The sequence below is a fragment of the Podarcis tiliguerta genome (genome assembly GCF_965153285.1).
Source record: "Podarcis tiliguerta genome assembly, chromosome: 3".
NCBI classification, from domain to species: Eukaryota; Metazoa; Chordata; class Lepidosauria; order Squamata; family Lacertidae; genus Podarcis; species Podarcis tiliguerta.
The window spans coordinates 22,127,514-22,146,254 of NC_139536.1; the positions used below are offsets into that span (position 1 = coordinate 22,127,514).

Consider the following 18,741-nt stretch of genomic DNA (forward strand, 5'->3'; position numbering starts at 1 on the left):
TGGCGCAACACAGCACTGTGATGGAAACCAGAGCACACGGAAATGTTGTTTACCTTCCTGCCACAGCGGTACCTATTTATCAACTTGCACTGGTGTGCTTTCGAACTGCTAAGTTGGTGGGAGCAATGGGAGCTCACTCCGTAGCAGAGATTCGAACAACCAACCTTCTGATTGGCAAGCCCAAGTGGCTCAGTGGTTTAGACCACAGTGGTACCCACATCCCTTTGAGTCCCTCATACCCTGGTTCATCACCACATCGGATGTTTTTTTAGAACAAAACCTATATCTTTGTATTGCTATGAATATAAATATTACCCCATATTTGTTAGCAGACAGAATAAAGCCCCGAGGTTAAAACACTCCTGAACGACAGGTGTTAAATACCTGAAAGCACTATAATTTGTAGCTCAGGTTTCCCTATACAGAATTCAAACTAATTTGGCACACCTGAAATTGCTTTTGCGGTTGTCGGTCTTTGCTTTACTTCCTCCTTGATGGACCAACCAGCACTTATACAAATCTACTTGTCAAGCATGGTGGAAATACCTTGACTTTATCGCAATTGACAATATTTATGGATGCATCTTTAAGAGGCCTTTTCAAAACAGAGTTAGCTTCCTTCCTTCCTTTTTCTTAACTGAATGCAAAATTAAGGCACAATTTTTGGAAACAAACAAGCAAACAAAAACTAGTCAAGCAACCGGTACATGGAATGTGGCAATAATTGTTACCTGCTACAGGTTTATTTCTGCTGAAAATAAGGCCAAAGCAACGGTTTCCTACAGAAACCTATCTTTGCCACTGTCTTTGGGTAATTGAGCAAATGTTTGATGTATCACAGTATTTTAATATTTTTTTGGAAGCCACCCAGAGTGGCTGGGGAAGCCCAGCCAGATGGGCGGGGTATAAATATTAAATTATTATTATTATTATTATTATTATTATTATTATTATTATTATTATTATTATGCAATAAGCTAGAAATCAATAGGCAATAGGTTGTTACAATCTCCCATCATAAAATGGCATTGTGGTATCACTTAAGATAATGTAGAGGCATCTATTTTTTTCCTGCTAAGGCACAGAGTGATGGGCAGATTTTTAACAGGTGAAATGTTTCCTATCTCTTGAAGTCTCGTGTAGGAAAAACTTTACCTGCCAGACTTCTGCCTGTTGTTGCACATCTGTTAAATCAAGGTGGGTTTTTACTTTGATTTGCTATTAGGGTCCCATTCCAGAAGGAGTAATCTGTCAGGGCTGATATGCTGGCAGTGAGAATAGGGCCAAAACCAATGTCAGTCTTGCCTTTCCCTCTCTCTACTATTCCAAACAGATAGAGAGATGGGCGGAGGATGGGGAGCACCCTGCAAGCAATCAGTTCAGACTTCCAGCAAGGAGTTAGAGCCAGTCTGGTGTGGTGGTCAGAGAATCAGACTAGGACCTTGGAAGCCAGGGTTCAAATCCCCACTCAGCCATGAAGCTCACCTTTGGGTCAGTCACTCAATCTCAGCCCAACATACCTCACAGGGATGTGCTGAGGATAACAAGCAGTGGCAGAGAACCATGTATGCCACCTTGATCTTAGAGGAAATGTGGAAGGAAAGAAAGAAAGAAAGAAAGAAAGAAAGAAAGAAAGAAAGAAAGAAAGTAAGTAAGTCACCAGGGAAAACAACACTATGAGGATTCCTGGTTATGATAGGAGCCCTAATTAGCCAAAAGTTTCAAATCCTGTTTTGCCAGAAACAAGACTAACCTTAACTTGGTATGCTCATCCATCCATACTCACCTGCATGTATTTGTTGCTCTAGAGCAGACATAAACAAAGACAAGGAAGTTATGCAAAAACCATTCACTGACAAAGCTCAATGTTGGAGGGGCACTACTACTTCATTTCCCCCCCAATGGCACCCAATTTTTAGAAATGGTACGAGAAATAACATTAAACTGTTGTGTGCGTGTGCCATTTACAGTACCCTATTATTTCAATAAAGAAGGCATTGTGACTAGAAATGTAATTATTACCTGCCCAGGATACAAATTAGACATGCCAGCTTGCTTGACAATGTTTGCTTTTGCAACCTGCTGGCAGGTGGCCACCGCCAATAAATACCAGTTTTCTAATTATTTATGGCATAATTTTGGCTAGCCAGACACCTATGGAATGGCAGCTGCCATCCAGTAATAGTCCTCAGCCTGAGAAACATCGGCGATCCCATTTTGAACTCAAGCAGTTGTTAGCTTTATCGAATTTGAAGCTTTCCTAGTGTGGAAATTACAGTGGAGGAACATTTGCGCATAGCTCCGAAGCTCACCCACCCCTGGGATTGGGCAGGTGAAATGCTTACAGCTGAATTATATGCCACAGCGTGAAAAATCAAATGTCAAGCCTCCGAATCTTTTCAGAAAGGTGTTTGAGTCAACTTCTGCTTTGTTTGGAAATTGTCGGCCATTTGTGGTTCACCACTAACTGAATCACTCTAGAGCTGTTTCATACACTGTGAAGGAATGCTGTATGGTCAAATGAGTGGTTGGAAATAAATTTTGCTCCTCTGTATCTAGGAAACAAGGCCCACCAAGCTTCTTCTCTGGCTTAGCTATGTTCCCTGTTGAAGCTTGATAACTGAATCCAAGCTTTCCATGCATGTCATGACAACTTTACTGGTCTATTAACGTGGTTCTACTGGCCTGCTGCAGAGTTTCTCCCTAGATCATAAGGAGAGAGGTGGGGGGGGGGGGGAGAGAAGCCTGTGTGGGAATAGTGCACAGTTAATTCACTGAGCTTGCATAAGACACATTTTTGTTGTTTAGTCGTTTAGTCGTGTCTGACTCTTTGTGACCCCAGGACCAGAGCATGCTAGGCACTCCTGTCTTCCACTGCCTCCCGCAGCTTGTTCAGACTCATGCTGGTAGCTTCGAGAACACTGTCCAACCATCTCGTCCTCTGTCGTCCCCTTCTCCTTGTGCCCTCCATCTTTCCCATCATCAGGGTCTTTTCCAGGGAGTCTTCTCTTCTCATGAGGTGGCCAAAGTATTAGAGCCTCATTAGCAAACATGAAAAAGTGGGGGGCAGATAACTGTATGTTCTCTAGTGGTCATTGGAATCTAGCTCTCAGCCAACATGATTGGTCAAGGATGTTGGGAACTGAAGTCCAAGCACATCTGGAGAGAACCGTGTTGGTTGCTTTGGAGCTAAAAGAAACACGGTGTCATACAAGGGCGAGGAATCTATGGTCCTCCAACTTAGGAATGATGGGAGCTGAAGCCGCAAAACATCTGGAGGGCTATTTCCCCCTGCAGAAGCTTTCAAACCCACTATTTCTCAGGCCCTTTCCCTGCAGTCCAGAGAGCGGACGAGGGCTCTTTGGTGAGGCAAAAATGAAAAATAAATGTAGTGTCTTATATCCTCTGAAATGGCAAGGTCTTGTAAGCCTGTTGCACTATGTTGGAGAATCGTGCTGCATCAGACAAAACGTGTGCACTCTTTGTTAACATTGGCTCGACAACTGCATCAGATATCTGGAAGAGTGTGAATTTCAAAGGATGGGTGTGTTTTTGGTTCTCATATTGTTTTGGGAAGTGCAAATTAGGGACGTCCGCCTCTAATTGCAAACTGAATCCAATTTCTTCCCCATCCTTAGCCGCAGCCCTTCGGCAGGCTTGTGGTCTGGAAGACACGCCACCCTTTTCAAGTATTTTTCATTCTTTCAAACGCACCAGGCCTACCCCTGTAACACCACCGCCTGCGGAATGCGCATACCGGCCGACAACTCAAGTTACCTTTGACTTGTCCTCAAAGCTTGTGCTGTGCTCAGTCCTCTCCCCAGCATCGCCCATGGTTTCCATTTGGGATGTTTGGATTTGAGCAGCAGAGCGATTGAGGGAGGCTGCTGCCTTTGCTGCAAATCCCACTCTCCTGAAATAGCGAAGAGGAAGAAGAGAAAATAAATCAGTGCGAGAAGGAAAAGTGACTCAGAGGCAAATGTGTTTTCCTTTCCCAGCGCCCCGTGGTCCTGGGCTCCATGGATCAATGGAACTTCAGAACCCTGAGAAATACCACGGCTAGTAGTAAAAGTTACACGTCTGGCATTTAGAAAGCTTAAAAAATATATATTAAGTGTTTGGCATGGGGTTCTCTCAAACAGGAGTCCTGGCCATAAGCATTTCGTTCCAGCTTGCCTGAAGAATCTGTCCTCCACTGTTTAAAGTATATTCTTTTTAATGACACCCCCCGCTCCCCACCATTCCTGCCCTGTTTGGCTCCTTATTTGCTATGTAATTATATATCCTAAGGATCTGTTAACACATTAAAGCCTCTCCCTAAAACTTTATTGTTCAACAGATAGCTGAATTAACTCAGGATGGGAAGGGCATGTGGCAAATTCATAATGTGCATTTTGACACTAAAGCATAGGGTGGGGAAAGGACCATTGTTTGAAGCTGGGTCTGGCCAACATTTTCCCTTTACCATTTCTGTTTGCATCTTGAGATCAGAACGATGTACAGTTTTCATGGGGTAGAAGCAAAAGATACTGAATTGTTTCCTGTTCAATTTCATAAGGAGGTCTCTTGTAGAGTGCAGTGATTGGTTGGGTATGTGACACAATAATGTTGGTATCCTGGTTGCAAGCTGTACAGTGGTACCTCGGGTTACATACGCTTCAGGTTACATACACTTCAGGCTGAATTGTTTCCTGTTCATTCAGGGCAGAGGTCGGCAAAACGGCACCCATGGGTGTCAGTGCCTACCAGTTCTTCCTACGATGCCTGTAAAAGGTCTCAGTAAACAGTGATGGTACTTGTTGAAACTTTCTGCGACATCTTCAAGGTTCTGGTGCACAAAGCCCTATACAGTGGTACCTCAGGTTAAGTACTTAATTCGTTCTGGAGGTCCGTTCTTAACCTGAAACTGTTCTTAACCTGAAGGACCACTTTAGCTAATGGGGCCTCCTGCTGCTGTCGCACCGCCGGAGCCCGATTTCTGTTCTTATCCTGAAGCAAAGTTCTTAACATGAAGCACTATTTCTTTATTAGCAGAGTGTGTAGCCTGAAGTGTATGTAACCTGAAGTGTATGTAACCCGAGGTACCACTGTACAGCTTGCAACCAGGATACCAACATTATTGTGTCACATACCCAACCAATCACTGCACTCTACAAGAGACTCCGGCAGATGCAATTTCATAAGGAGGTCTGTTCAAATTGGTGATTAATTGATTGATTAAATTGATTGATTAAATTTCTACCCTGCTCCACTCGCCCAAGGAGCCCAGGGCAGCAAAGGGCAGGCAAAACAATATAATAATATGTGGTTTTTAAAAATCAAAACCACATATTTAAAACAAAAACATGGTTTTAATATATATTTTTTAAAAAACCAAACAACTAAACATTTCTAGTAACATTTAAAAACAAGCACATATCCTCACAGTTAATCATTTCAAGATTGCCAGGAACAGTATCCTTCAACCATCAAATGCCTGGGTAAGCAGGAATGTTTTTAAGTTCCTCCTAAAAGTTAATAATGAAGAATTCAGGACAGAAAAAAATAAAGTACTTCTTAATGAAGAACATAGTTAAACTATGGGACCTGCACTTGCAGGAAACAGTGACGGCCACCAACTTGGAAGACTTTAAAAGAGGATAAGACAAATTCAAGGAGGATAAGGTGATCACTAGGGACGTGGGTGGCGCTGTGGGTTAAACCACAGAGCCTAGGACTTGCTGATCAGAAGGTCGGCGGTTCGAATCCCTGCGATGGGGTGAGCTCCCGTTGCTCGGCCCCTGCTCCTGCCAACCTAGCAGTTCAAAAGCACGTCCAAGTGCAAGTAGATAAATAGGTACCACTCCAGCAGGAAGGTAAACGGCATTTCCGTGCGCAGCTCCCTCGGCCAATAAAGCGAGATGAGCGCCGCAACCCCAGAGTCGTCCGCGACTGGACTTAATGGTCAGGGGTCCCTTGACCCTTGAAGGTGATCATTACCCATGATGGCTACGTTTCTGAGGGCTTCTCCACACTTACCTTTCTTCTGCTCTTTTCAGGCATGATCCACGCTCTGCGTTTCTGAGCACCCCCTTATTTTTGCTCCAGATCTCCCCCCCCCGAAAACCCACCCTTTAAAGCTCAGTCGGAGAAAACGGCAACCCGCAGAAAACCTGAACTGATGTTTGCTCTGATTCTGCACTAAAGAGAGCGTTTCTGCAGGGAAAGCTCTGGGGCAAAAACAAAACTGCTCCGACATGAAGTTTTTAAGCATGGACGTGTGCCTGAAAAGAGTGGGGCAAACAGTTGTAGGAATGTTGAGGACAGTAGGAGAGGATATATTGATTAATATTATCCTTCCTCACTCAAGCTAGTGAGCTTGTAGCAGAGCACATTCCTATGTACATAGCAGGAAGCTAGTTGAATGGATTCGTGAGAATCACTTGAGTTAAGCAATCCAATCTGGCTTGTCCAGATTGGATTTGTTTCTGATAAATCCCCTTTTGTCCCCTCTTAAAACAATAATGACACAGTAATCTTCTTTTAAAGTAATGATAAGGTTTACTCACATTCAGTCCACAGTGTGATCCTGAAGGCAGGCTTTAGCTTGTAGTTACAGATGCAGAGAAAAGTGTGGGTTCATCCTCTTGTGAGGAATGAGCCCATGTACTGGTGGCTGAGAGCCAGCAGACAGCAAGAGGGCAAAATGTAGACAAGGCACCAAGAGAGTCAAGAGAAAGAGCATCAAGAGCAACAAGAGCACCAAGAGAATGATAGCTGTGTGGCCAGCCTTTTTATGGGGTCTCCTAGGGTCACGCCGATCTATCTGGTCACACACAGGGGGAGGATTCTCCAGACCAGGTGTGACAGGAAGTTCTCCTGGATGGAGCAACATTCTCCTGTGTGTCCACTCTGGGCAAACAGAAAATGTTGTATTTGACTGTTTTTGTGATGTTACATCCCACAACAGTAAGTGTGGATAAGCCCTGAATACCACTTTCTGGAGACCGCAGGAAGGCAAGGTGTCATTGTTCTCTGATCCTGCTTGTGGGCTTCTCATAGGCATCTGGTTGGCCACTGTGAGGTCTCATGCTTTCCTTGGCTTCATTGATATTAGACAAGAGACATATGTAGAGATACAATGAAAATCTTCCAGAAAGTCTTCAATGGAACCAGCTACTGAACTTAGACCTCCAGAAATCCTTGGGAGGACCTTAACTGCAACCTCATCCTTCGTCTCCTCTTATCTAATCTATCTCCCACCACTCAATTTGTTTCTCTCATTATCCAGCTGCTGTCTGGCTTCACAGTTTGTAATTAACAACAAACAGCTCATTGTTGTGACATATTGTTGTGAGTTGGTAGGCCCACTACCTGCCTCCTTGATCCGTGCCCATCTTGGCTGATTAGGGAGTGTCCAGATGTTGCGCGGACCCCCCTGGTTGAAATTATCAATTTGTCCCTTGACACGGGGACATTCCCAGGGGAACTGAAGGAAGCAGTAGTGTGTCCACTCTTAAAGAAAACTTCATTAGATCCCTTAGACCTATCCAATTACCGCCCAGTTTCAAATCTTCCATATCTGGGTAAGGTAACTGAGAGAGCGGTTGCTGAACAGCTTGGTAGGTTTCTGGAGGAAATATAGGCTTTAGATCCATTTCAGTCCAGTTTCCGTCCTGGTTTTGGGACACTACAGACAGAGATGCTGCTGTTGCCACAAACAAATCCACCAGTTAATCTGATCTTGATTAAGGTCAGTTGTGGGGAGGAGGGAATATTCCCAAGGTATGGTCTGAAGGCATGTAAGGCCACCACTAAAGATGGACAAATTTGCCAATGTTGGGTACCCCCTGCTTCTCATTTTTAAAAACTTCAGTTCATGCTCCTTCCAAAGCAATGTGCAATTTCTCCTTTAAAAAGTGTGCATGAAAATTCCGTACCCACTTCTCCTGATACGTGCTTTTTTGCTTTTTAATTTTGCCTAATACCTGGATTTTGGCAAGCAATTTGTTCCAACATTATATAATTTTGTACATAGTTTTAAACTTATATATGAATGTTTGTGAACCCTTTTTGGCTTTAGAGCTGCACCACCAAAGTTCAGAGAGGTGCACATTTTAAAGGATAGCTGTGTTTCAGTTCGGTTATTGGGGAAGAGAAAATCAGGTAAGTTTGCATTGAAATGGAAGCAAAAAAAATTATCTCCCTCATCCTTAGCCATTCTGTAGCTGAAGCTAAGCAGGTCTGGGAGACCTTTGGAGAACCACACCTTCATTTCCATGCTGAAAGGAAAGTGGGATGTAAATATAAATGAATGAATGAATGAATGAATGAATGAATGAATTGATGTGATAGACTGATATTTTAGCAGGGTGTGTGTGAGAGAAGCGGAGGATTAATAGCACAGACACAGGTTTTCTACTGAGTGTTCAGCAGCAGCCTCTGGTGGCTGCCATTTTGTTTTCCAGAATGCCTCAGATGTTGTGTCATTCCGGAGCATTCCAGCAGCCTCCAGGAGGCCGCCACTGAAATAATCTCCTCAGAGAAAGGTAATCCCACTAAAGGTGTTGAACAAACAGGATAACGAAAAAGAACTTCTCCAGAGGTATCCATTGCTCACTGCATTCACAAATGGCAGATGAGCCAAATGGAGCCCAAAATGAATGCACTCCCCTGCACTGTAGCTGTGTCTTGGAACATGGAGTGATCACATAGCCTTACTTAAAATACAGCTCCTTTCCATTGTAATCCCTGCCTTCAAAATGTGTATGAACTAGAGACCTTCCCATAAATTCCCCTTGATTTAGAGCTCCTTATCCACCTTCTGGAAATCCATAATTTAGAGAGATATGTCATTGGAGTGTTGCCTGAAGGCTTGTTACATCTATCCAGATCTAACAGAGCATACTGGGATTGACTTTCTCTCTGTGTCTTGAAAAAGCTGGAATTCAGTCTATTAGCTGTTTTTGATGGGAAGGGTTGGGGGCAGGAGAGGGGGAACTGAATGTGGTTACCAGCTGCCTCTGAAAGATCTGATTGGTGGGATTCTTGTCATTTTAAAGGGCTGTATGTACAGTCTCAGCCCTTTAAAATGACAAGAATCCCACCAATCAGATCTTTCAGAGGCAGCTTTTAAAGGGCTGTATGTACAGTCTCAGGGACGCGGGTGGCGCTGTGGGTTAAAGCCTCAGCGCCTAGGGCTTGCCAATCGAAAGGTCGGTGGTTCGAATCCCCACGGCGGGGTGCGCTCCCGCTATTCGGTCCCAGCGCCTGCCAACCTAGCAGTTCGAAAGCAACCTCGGGTGCAAGTAGATAAATAGGGACCGCTTACTGGCGGGAAGGTAAACAGCGTTTCCGTGTGCAGCTCTGGCTCGCCAGAGCAGCGATGTCACGCTGGCCATGCGACCCGGAAGTGTCTCCGGACAGCGCTGGCCCTCGGCCTTTTGAGTGAGATGGGCGCACAACCCTAGAGTCTGTCAAGACTGGCCCGTATGGGCAGGGGTACCTTTACCTTTATGTACAGTCTCAACCATGGATCAGGTTGCATGCATACACAATTTCCCATCTGGTTAGATATATATCTGTAGGCAAGCCTTTTGCTGCATTGGTGCCATTTTATGAAGACATAAGAACCTAGGAAGATTTGCTCCGGATCAGACCAAATGTCCATCTAGGGCAACAACCTATTCTCAGAGTGGCCAACCCAGATACTACTGGGAACCTGTTCAATATTGATAGCAGTCAGTAGGCATTCTCACACAGAATAACAAGGTGACTTAGGCTAACCCAGTGGTTAAAGCATGATGTCAGTAGCTCTATAACAAGCCACTTGTTGCTCTGTCACTCTATATTTTTCACCCCTTATACTTCTACGGACTCAGCTACATTAGTCAAAAACAGCCTTTTGAATGCATTATAAACATGCAACACCAGATGGTGCTGTAGAGCACAAAACTTTTCTATGCAATTCAACATAGTGTTTTCCCCTTTTTGTTATAATGATTAAATTTATGGCTTATTTATAGCATCCCCCCCCCCATGTGTAGCTCCACCCTATGTTTTCCTGCATAGCTCTATGTTTCTTCAGGTTTATGAGATTTTGCCAGAAGTGTGGTGGATAGAGTTCTGGACTCTAAGACTCTCAGCCTAACCTACCTCACAGGATTTCTGTGAGGATAAAATGGAGAGTGAGAAAAGTGTGTATGCCGCCTTGAGCACCTTTGAGAATGGGTGGGTTATAAATGTAATAATAAAATAAATGGCTCATGAAGCACTGAAGAGTCAGGGTTTGTTTTTGCTAAAGCAGAGGATTCTTTAAAAGCAACTTAAAAATTCAATTCACTTTTTTTTATCCTAACTTGTTCTACTCTAAGGGATGTTGTATGTGCGAAGCAAAGCCCCTCAGAGTTCTAAACAGCATAAGCCTCTGAAGCTGCAATGTTGTTGTTTTTTTAAAAGAATTACAAGCAAGAATGTTGCAGTCCTTGATACTATTCAAAAATACAATATTCTGGTTTTTTTTAAAAAAAATCCAAAAAAGTCACTTTAACAGAAAATTTAGGGGACTGTACATTCTGGACACATTTAATATATCTAAGTATACCCGACTTTCCTCCTACAGTCCCTTACTGATCGCATTCCCCCCCCAAAAAGTAATAATCCCAGTATGTTGCTAATCTAATTCTAGCATCAATTAATAACTTTCCTACAACTCATTTGTTTCCTCATTCCCCCCTCCCCCTGGAAATTGTTTAAAGAATAATTGCCTGGGGAAGAAGTGCGTATCGAGGCTAGGAGGCAATTAATGGAATAATCATTTTCTATGCTTTGATTTGAAACAACCTTTCCTTTGTTTTATTGAAGGAAATAACTTGGAAGGAATGGGAGGTTTCTGCTTTCGATGTACTTTCCACAAAGGAAGAGTGTCATTAAAGCGAAATTGTTATTGCTGTCTGGAATCATTCTGGAAGGTGCATCAATTGCTTTTAATATGTTAATACCAGGGTAAGGTCTTGTTTCTCCATTCGATTTCCACTGACATTGAAAATGACAGAAAGGGTAGGGAACTCACTCTGTCCTGTGCAGTGTCTGGACTAAGTTCTGCAGCTTTTTCTTAAGAGAAGAGAAGGTTTATAGATCATGATGAGCTGGTGAGATGGTCAGATAAGAGGGACAGTGGGATCACACTTGCTAGCCACACAACTTCCTTGATGGTGCTCATTGCGTGGACAGGCGGAGTCCCCAGATCCCGAGCGGTCCCCCTCGTCATGTGGAATAACGACTCAAGACAACGTGCTATGGGATTAAATTGGCCACAACTTTATTAAATTTCAAATGTGGGTAGACCTTGGCTCAGGCATTGGGCGTTCTCCCTCCCCAGTCCCCAGCCGGGGACCTAGGGAGCATCAGGGTTATCCAGTGTTTGTGTGGGGGATGGGCCGGCTCTGGAGAACATATGTTCAAGCAGAGATAGCTGCCCCCGTTACGCCGCCGCCGCAGGGGAGAGCAATGACGACCTTTCAGCGTACAGTCAAAGCCTCCCTTCAGAAACCCCTTTAATGGGGAACCCTGGTATCGCCGCCACAAAGAGGAAGATGGACTAAAGGATTCCGCCCAAGGCCTGATACCGCCAAAGTTTTGACGTTTTGCTACGGGAAAGGCGAAACCTGCCAATGCAGGGAAATTCCTTTCCGGCCCTTTAACAGCGACCTTAACATAGCAGCGCCCGCATACCTGTGAATAAAAGTTAACCTGCAAAACCTGTGAAGAAAAGTTAACCTGCAAAAGAAGACATTAACTGAGGGTGGGTAGGGTGAGAGAAACTCTGGAGCCAAGTGAGGATTCCCAGGTAAGATCCTCCCTCTATTGTGTGGGCAGGTAATCCCTCCCCTACCTGGCCTGGTCTCCTTGGCAACACTTCCCCCAGGTGGGATTGGACAACTGACTGAGGTCGGCGGAGACCTCCAGGTATCCTACCTGAAGGAAGGCAAAGCCAAGCCTATGCTGATGGAGCTGCTCCAGATCTAGGGGCTGTGCGCGTCCACGCAAAGGCCGCCCCCCGTTTTAAGCGGGGAGTGGTCATTTTTGCCTTGCTCCTGGTAGCTATGTGCTGGGCATAGAGAGAAGAAGAAGAAAAAGAAGAAGAAGAAGAAGAAGAAGAAGAAGAAGAAGTAGTGGAGGAGGAGTTTGGACTTGATATCCCGCCTTTCACTCCGCTTAAAGAGTCTCAAAGCGGCTAACAATCTCCTTTTCCTTCCTGCCCCACAACAAACACTCTGTGAGGTGAGTGAGGCTGAGAGACTTCAGAGACGTGTGAGTAGCCCAAGGTCACCCAGCAGCTGCATGTGGAGGAGTGGGGAAGCGAATCCAGTTCACCAGATTACAAGTCCACCACTCTTAAGCACTACACCATGCTGGCTCCCATGGTGATGTCAGGAAAGAGCCAGAATGTGCTGTTTCGTCAGTAGCAGGGGAGGGTTCTGAGCAGGAACTGTCAGAAGAGGAAGACAGGGAAATGACACATTAAACAGAGCAGGGGGCAGAGAGTAGTCAGGCGGAGCTGGGGATCAGAGATGGTGAAGAGCCCTATAACCCACCAGAGCCAGGAGGAGGAAGTTCAGACTCAGAAAGGGGGGAGCATTCACATCAGCACAGGCAAGGAGGGAAATGAAACATAAAGATCAAAGACGTCTCGTGAGGTTTCCACACCTACTTTGTTGGAGCCGGAAAAAAGAAGCCACTCCCCGAATCTGACTCGACAGGTTCGGATGCATGATTTTGAACTGTAGCTATTCTTTTGTATATATGTAATAAAGACTGTAAATATCATGCTGAGTGTGCTGAAGTGTTACTGTGAAGAGGGAACACCACCTTGACATAGCGGCTAACAATCTCCTTCCCCTTCCTCCCCCACAACAAACACTCTGTGAGGTGAGCGAGGCTGAGAGACTTCAGAGAAGTGCGACTAGCCCAAGGTCACCCAGCAGCTGCATGTGGAGGAGCGGAGACGCAAACCCGGTTCACCAGATTATGAGTCTACCGCTCTTAACCACTACACCACACTGGCTCCCAACACCAGCACCATCATTGCTGCACCATACTTGGCTTGGAGGGCAACAACATCAGCCTCCATAGGAATTCTTAACAGTGACATTCAACTAAGTCACCTTGGAGAAGACACATTGAAATCAATGGGCCTACTCTGAGCATTACTATATTGGCTATCAGACAGATTATGAATAACAACAGAAATAGTTACTGATCACCAAATAGGCCATAATTAAGGGCGATTTGTGGGTGGGGAAAAATACAATTTAGTATTTTATTGTGATAATTCTGCATTTTAACTTGCCCTCCCCACCATGGTGCCCTCTAGATTTTTGGAACAATATCTCCCACCAGCCCCAGCCAGCATGGCCAATGAACAGGCATGATAGGAGGTATAGTACATCAACATACGTTGATGACCTTTCATGTTGGGGAAAGCTGGTTTAGACAATGTGGTTTGGGCATCCTCTGCTGTCAACAAGCCATAGTTAAGCACAACCGATATGTTGTGGATTTTGCATTCATAACTGGCTTCTTTGTCAGATAGATTACCCCTTATGGATGGATAGCTTTTTCCTCACTCCCCTGCCCAATGAAGAAACTGGCTTCCTTTCCATATTACAAACATACCTTCTGAGCTAAGTATCTGGCCAAATGTCACTGGCTATATCACCAAGACGCTCGTGACTGTTTAAGTTGCGCCAGCCAACGGTCATGACTTTCAGTTCACAGTTTATTCATTAAGTTCCAATCCCTTGAAAACACTGACACCATTAAGGAGGTGCCACATAGAAGTCACGTCTAAAAGAATTTGTGCTCTGACCCTTCATCTCAGCTCACCACAGGCAAACAGTCAGAGAGAGAGCTGGCTTGGGGTTCTGGAATGATGTTTGTTTTTTGCCCGTGAGGTCTCCTCCGTTGTTTTCGTTCAGCCATTTTTCATCCCACTCTTTCAAAGACTGATCTTTTTCTACCTGGGTGTGCTTCATATATTTACACTCCTATAGATCTTTCCTCTCTGTTGCGGTCGTAATTCCTTTTCCCAAGCAGAAATGTATTAGCGGTTGGGGAGTAGAATTGCCAGATTCTAGAGTAAGACAAAGACTTTGGCTTCCAACTCTGACTGTTTCTTTTATCCCTGCCCTCCTTTCCTGCAAACTTTTCATGAATAAAAGAACCATATGTGATTTATTCCATAATGTGTAAACCAGCTGTTTTGGAGTAGCCGTCTTCATTGCAATAGCCTTACTCCAGGAGTAAGTGTTTTGAGGGCTGTGGTTGTGGTCTGAAACATGATACCACATCATGGAGCAGGGCGGGAGGGAGGATAGAAAGACCAGAGCGGAAAGACAAAAACAAGCACATGCTTATTCTCTTAAAACCATATATGTATGACTTCTGCAAGGAAAGAAAAAAAGAACTTTCTGTAGTGGTTGAATTAGCCTCAACCTCATTTTTAAGTCAATAAAATTGCAATTGAAGCTGTCTTTGAAATGAAACTCTTTTTTAGATTTAAGCTCCACAAAGTGGGGGGATGGAAGGTAAGGAAGTGGTTTCCAAATTTTGCAAAGAGTTCATCTTATGCTTATGCATAACTCTGCACATATGAGATTGTGGTTTATCCAAGCTGTGTGATTATTAAGGGAATGGCTTGAAGAAGGGTTTTTTTTTTTTTTTAATGCTTACTTTTTTCTGACTTTTTTCTTTTCTTCTAGTGCCTGTTTGTTTCAGCCAAGAAGCGGTGCTGAGGGAATGACAGAGAGAACTGTGTGAGAGCCTGTTCTCACGGTCCTTTCAAGCTGGCAGGAAGAACCGACCGCTGTAAATATCATAAGAACATCTGATCTTACAACTTTCCAGCTCAATTTCCAAACCAAAGTGGTTTGGTAAAGAATACGGACTTTTGGATGGTAGTTATGGTTGAACAGCATCCGAACCTTTAGAGGCTTAAGAGTTTTGACATCGGTTGGAGGAGTTGATGGCATCTCAGTGAGGTTTATTCGTCTTCAGCCTTCTTTTTTTTTGCCAGTCTTGGAAGGTGGCATCAGACAGCCAGATCAGTTTGGACCAGCACCGTGTTAGGAAGATGAGATGCCAACAGTTGTAAACAGAGTCATCATGGGAGTACAGCATTTATTTAGGGGCAGGGACCAAAAACCCAACAACCTATCTTTGCATCTTTAAACATTGCTTTCCCTCTTGTTCAAGCAAACACAAGAAATAAACTTGTTCCTTCTTCTGTCCCCCCATCTTCATTCAAACCTCCTGCTCCTAGCACCTTCCAGTTCATCTTTTCCGCAGGCTGATCCCCTGTGTCCTACCACCACTGTCCTGGATCTAAGTCTCTTTCCTCTGAATCACCCGGGAGGGCAGTTCTTGGGTGGGCAGCCATTCCCTGACATAAGATGTCTGACAAACAGAATGTCAACAAGTGAAGCTTTCCCCATAGTTGTGCTCCCATACTAGAAAAGGCCTGTTGGATTTCTGTCTACCACACATCCTTGCTCTTCCTTGCTGCGAATTCCAAACCATTTCATGACTCAAATTCAATGACACGTAAACCTGTTGTGCCACCCCATTTTGAACCCTTAGGCTGGCAATACAGCCTTTAGTGCAATTATTTAGAGCAAATATGGTATTTCAGACTGTGTGTGTGTGTGTGTCAAAAAAGACTTAAGATTTACAGCAGCCAAAGTTCAAATGCCCATGCTTGGATGAATTCAAGATTAAATAGCTAAAAAGCAAGTCACTTATTCTTTGAGCATTTGTTGAGCTGATTTATTTTTACCTCGTAATAATTATAGCAATCTTATCAGCATGGGTCTAAAAGTCACTCCTTCATTCAAGCGAAAAGGATTTGAGCCTTTGGCATGAGTATGCCCATTTAAGGCCACATCCACACCATACCTGGGAAAACCAGCCAGATGGGTGGGGTATAATATTATTATTATTATTATTATTATTATTATTATTATTATTACTATCATCTGCCTCCAGGTCCAGGGACATATCTAGAACCATACTGAGTCTGCTTAAGCCCTCTCTTCAGAAAGGGGCTATCAGTGTTCAGCTCGCTTGCAGCTGCCTACCCTTCTAGCATTCATCTTCATTGGGCATCTGGGCTGCCCAAGAAATTTTGCTGCCTGAGGCAAAGTATGTTCAGAAACCGACTGGGCTGGCAGATGAATGTTGTTCCAGCATTGGTGATGGGATAGTGCCCTCCACCACACTTGTGTAGAGGAGGTATTACAGGCTGTGTGGCACACATAGCTCTGTTTTCTGCCAGGGAGCTCAGAAGGAGCGACTGAGGGCCTGCCACTGCTTTCCCACAGCATCTGCCACCTGAGGCAATTGACTCATTTTGCTTAATGGCAGGACCGACCCTGTCAGGCAATGGGTTGCATCCAAAGTACATTAGTGCTACATGAATGTTCTATGACAGCAAAGATTTCTGCTTCTGCAATTAAATGTTCTCCCCTACCCCCCAAGATCTGTTCTTTCCCCAACCTTCTAGAGCATATTTGTTGGGGGGGGGCACATGGCATGTGAGGAAAAGAGAGGAGGTGAAAGTCCCACCACACAAGCAGAAATCCTTGTGCTGATGGGACATGGTAGCTGAATACTGCCCAATGTGCTTTGACTTCCACAGATATCCTCCTCCTTTGCCACCTTAATTGATCATCCAAGATGACTGATGCCCATAGGCTGTGCCTGCACTGGAATCACCACATTTTTAAAAGGCTAGATCATTTTTTGCTTCCAAGCAATAAATCACCCTCGCCCTACGGTACATATTTGTGCCTGGAGTTAGCAGAACTGCTCAGGATTTGGACTGCCGGACAGCTTTTGTTTAAGCACATGCTTTCGATCCTCTTAGCGGCTTCACATTTCAAATGAAAATATTTGGTCACATTGATTAACTGTGAGTTCCAAGTTAGCAACACCAGGTATGAAAGGCCTTTTTAAAAAACTGAAAGTGTATCCTTGTGTGGGTTTGCCATTGATGGAGTCCAGATGGAAATGTGACTCGAAAGGTCAGGTTAGTTTTGACCTGGGCTCGTCTTTTGAAAGACCCATTTCCAGCCATCAACACCATACATCTCGCACTGCACTGCCATAACACCCAAGAAAGGCTTGAATTCTTGACGTTAAGTCTCTAGGAAATAACACTGAGAAATTCACTTCCTTGCAGTGTTTTTCTCCAAGACTCAAAATGGCAGCGGTTTTCGTGTGCTCTGCTCCCTTCGCAGGAAATGGACTCTCCTTTTTCATTTTAAGTGCTCCCACTCTGGCTATTGATTGATTGATTTTTGCTTTACTTGACTTGACAGGATGAGGTTGATCAAACCTGCGCTGTCTGGATCTTGCCGAGTGGAATAGGCTGCAGACACTCGCTTGTGCTTGTCGCTTGTCATATAAATTATATCAAAGTGCGCTGTAAATCTTTTTTTCCTTTTTCCTTTTTGTCTTTCAGGGGAATTCACATTTTTAAAAAAGAAAGTGGTGATGGTGAAAGGACCCTAAATTCCAAATTCAAAAGAAAAAAGAATAAGGTATTTGGTTGCCCGGCACTCTCTAAACACAGTGCAGATTTGTAGGGCAAATGCACATTTAGAAAGCCGCACAGTTCATTAATGAGGAATACAGTGAAATATAAGACGATTTACAACAGGAATGGCAACTGGTGACTCTCCAGATGTTGTTGGACTCCATCAGCCTCAGCCAATGTGGCCAACGGTCAGGAACGATCATGCTCTAAGCCAGAGATTTTCAACCTTTATGAGTCCACTGCTCCTTTGACCAACTATATTCTTTCTGCCACACTCTGTGGGGCTCAAGAGCCCAGTTATATCACCCCTTGCCTGCAGAGCTGGCAGCCCCTCACCCCTTTTCATACACCTTCCCTTGTGGAGGGTTCCCTCAGCCTCCTCTTCCATCTCCTTGGGAGTCCTCCAGGCAGCTACCACCCCTCTCCCCATCCCAAAGAGCAGTGCCTCCTCACGCTACCCCAAAGAGGTCTGGGAAGAGGATGCCCCCAGTCTTAGCAGCCCAACAGAGATTGGCCAAAGGTGAACATGAGACAAATAGCTGCACGAGCCTTTGGGAGGCAGAGATGCGAGAGGGCTTCAGATGAGGGAGGGGAGGAAAGTGGGACACGGCTAGTGTTGCCCACGGCACCCCTGACTATCATTCAAGGCACCCCAGGGTGTCACAGCACACTGGTTGAAAACCCCTGCTCTAAGCCATTCAAATTGCGCAGCTCTTCATGCAAATTGAGCACTTTCCACCACAACCCTGCAAACCTCTTAGAAGATTGCCTTGAAAGGAGGGAAAGGCACCATATCCCTCCTGGCACCTTGGTTTTCGGAAACTCTCAACAGTTTCAGCACCGAGAGTTGGGGTCAGTTTACAGTTGGGGTCCCTTCTAACCCTTCTATGATCCTACGATTCCTCGTGGACAGCCTTCTGGAGCCACATGCCAGTAATAGGTGCAGCCAGGGACAAAAGTGGGTGAGGCAATATATGTGATTCTTACTGCTGTGCAATAGGCTCCATTCCATCCATGCCAAATTCTACATTTCTGCACACATATTATCTCCAACCGGACAAGTAATAGCATTATCACAGGACAAAGGCACATTTCAGCCAGGCACAAGCACTCAGAGAAAGGGCGGAGCAAAGCTGGTGAGGGGTGTGGCCTTGAGAAAGGGAGAA

At 44.6% G+C, this 18,741-nt stretch overlaps 1 long non-coding RNA gene across 1 annotated transcript; it reads left to right on the forward strand.

The window, feature by feature from the left end:
* Positions 1-12,107: 12,107 nt before the first annotated feature.
* LOC310673702 lies at positions 12,108-15,269 on the forward strand. Its single transcript, XR_014509200.1, has 2 exons — positions 12,108-12,740; positions 14,742-15,269. It is a non-coding gene; the product is annotated as an uncharacterized lncRNA (long non-coding RNA).
* The last annotated feature ends 3,472 nt before the right edge of the window (positions 15,270-18,741 follow it).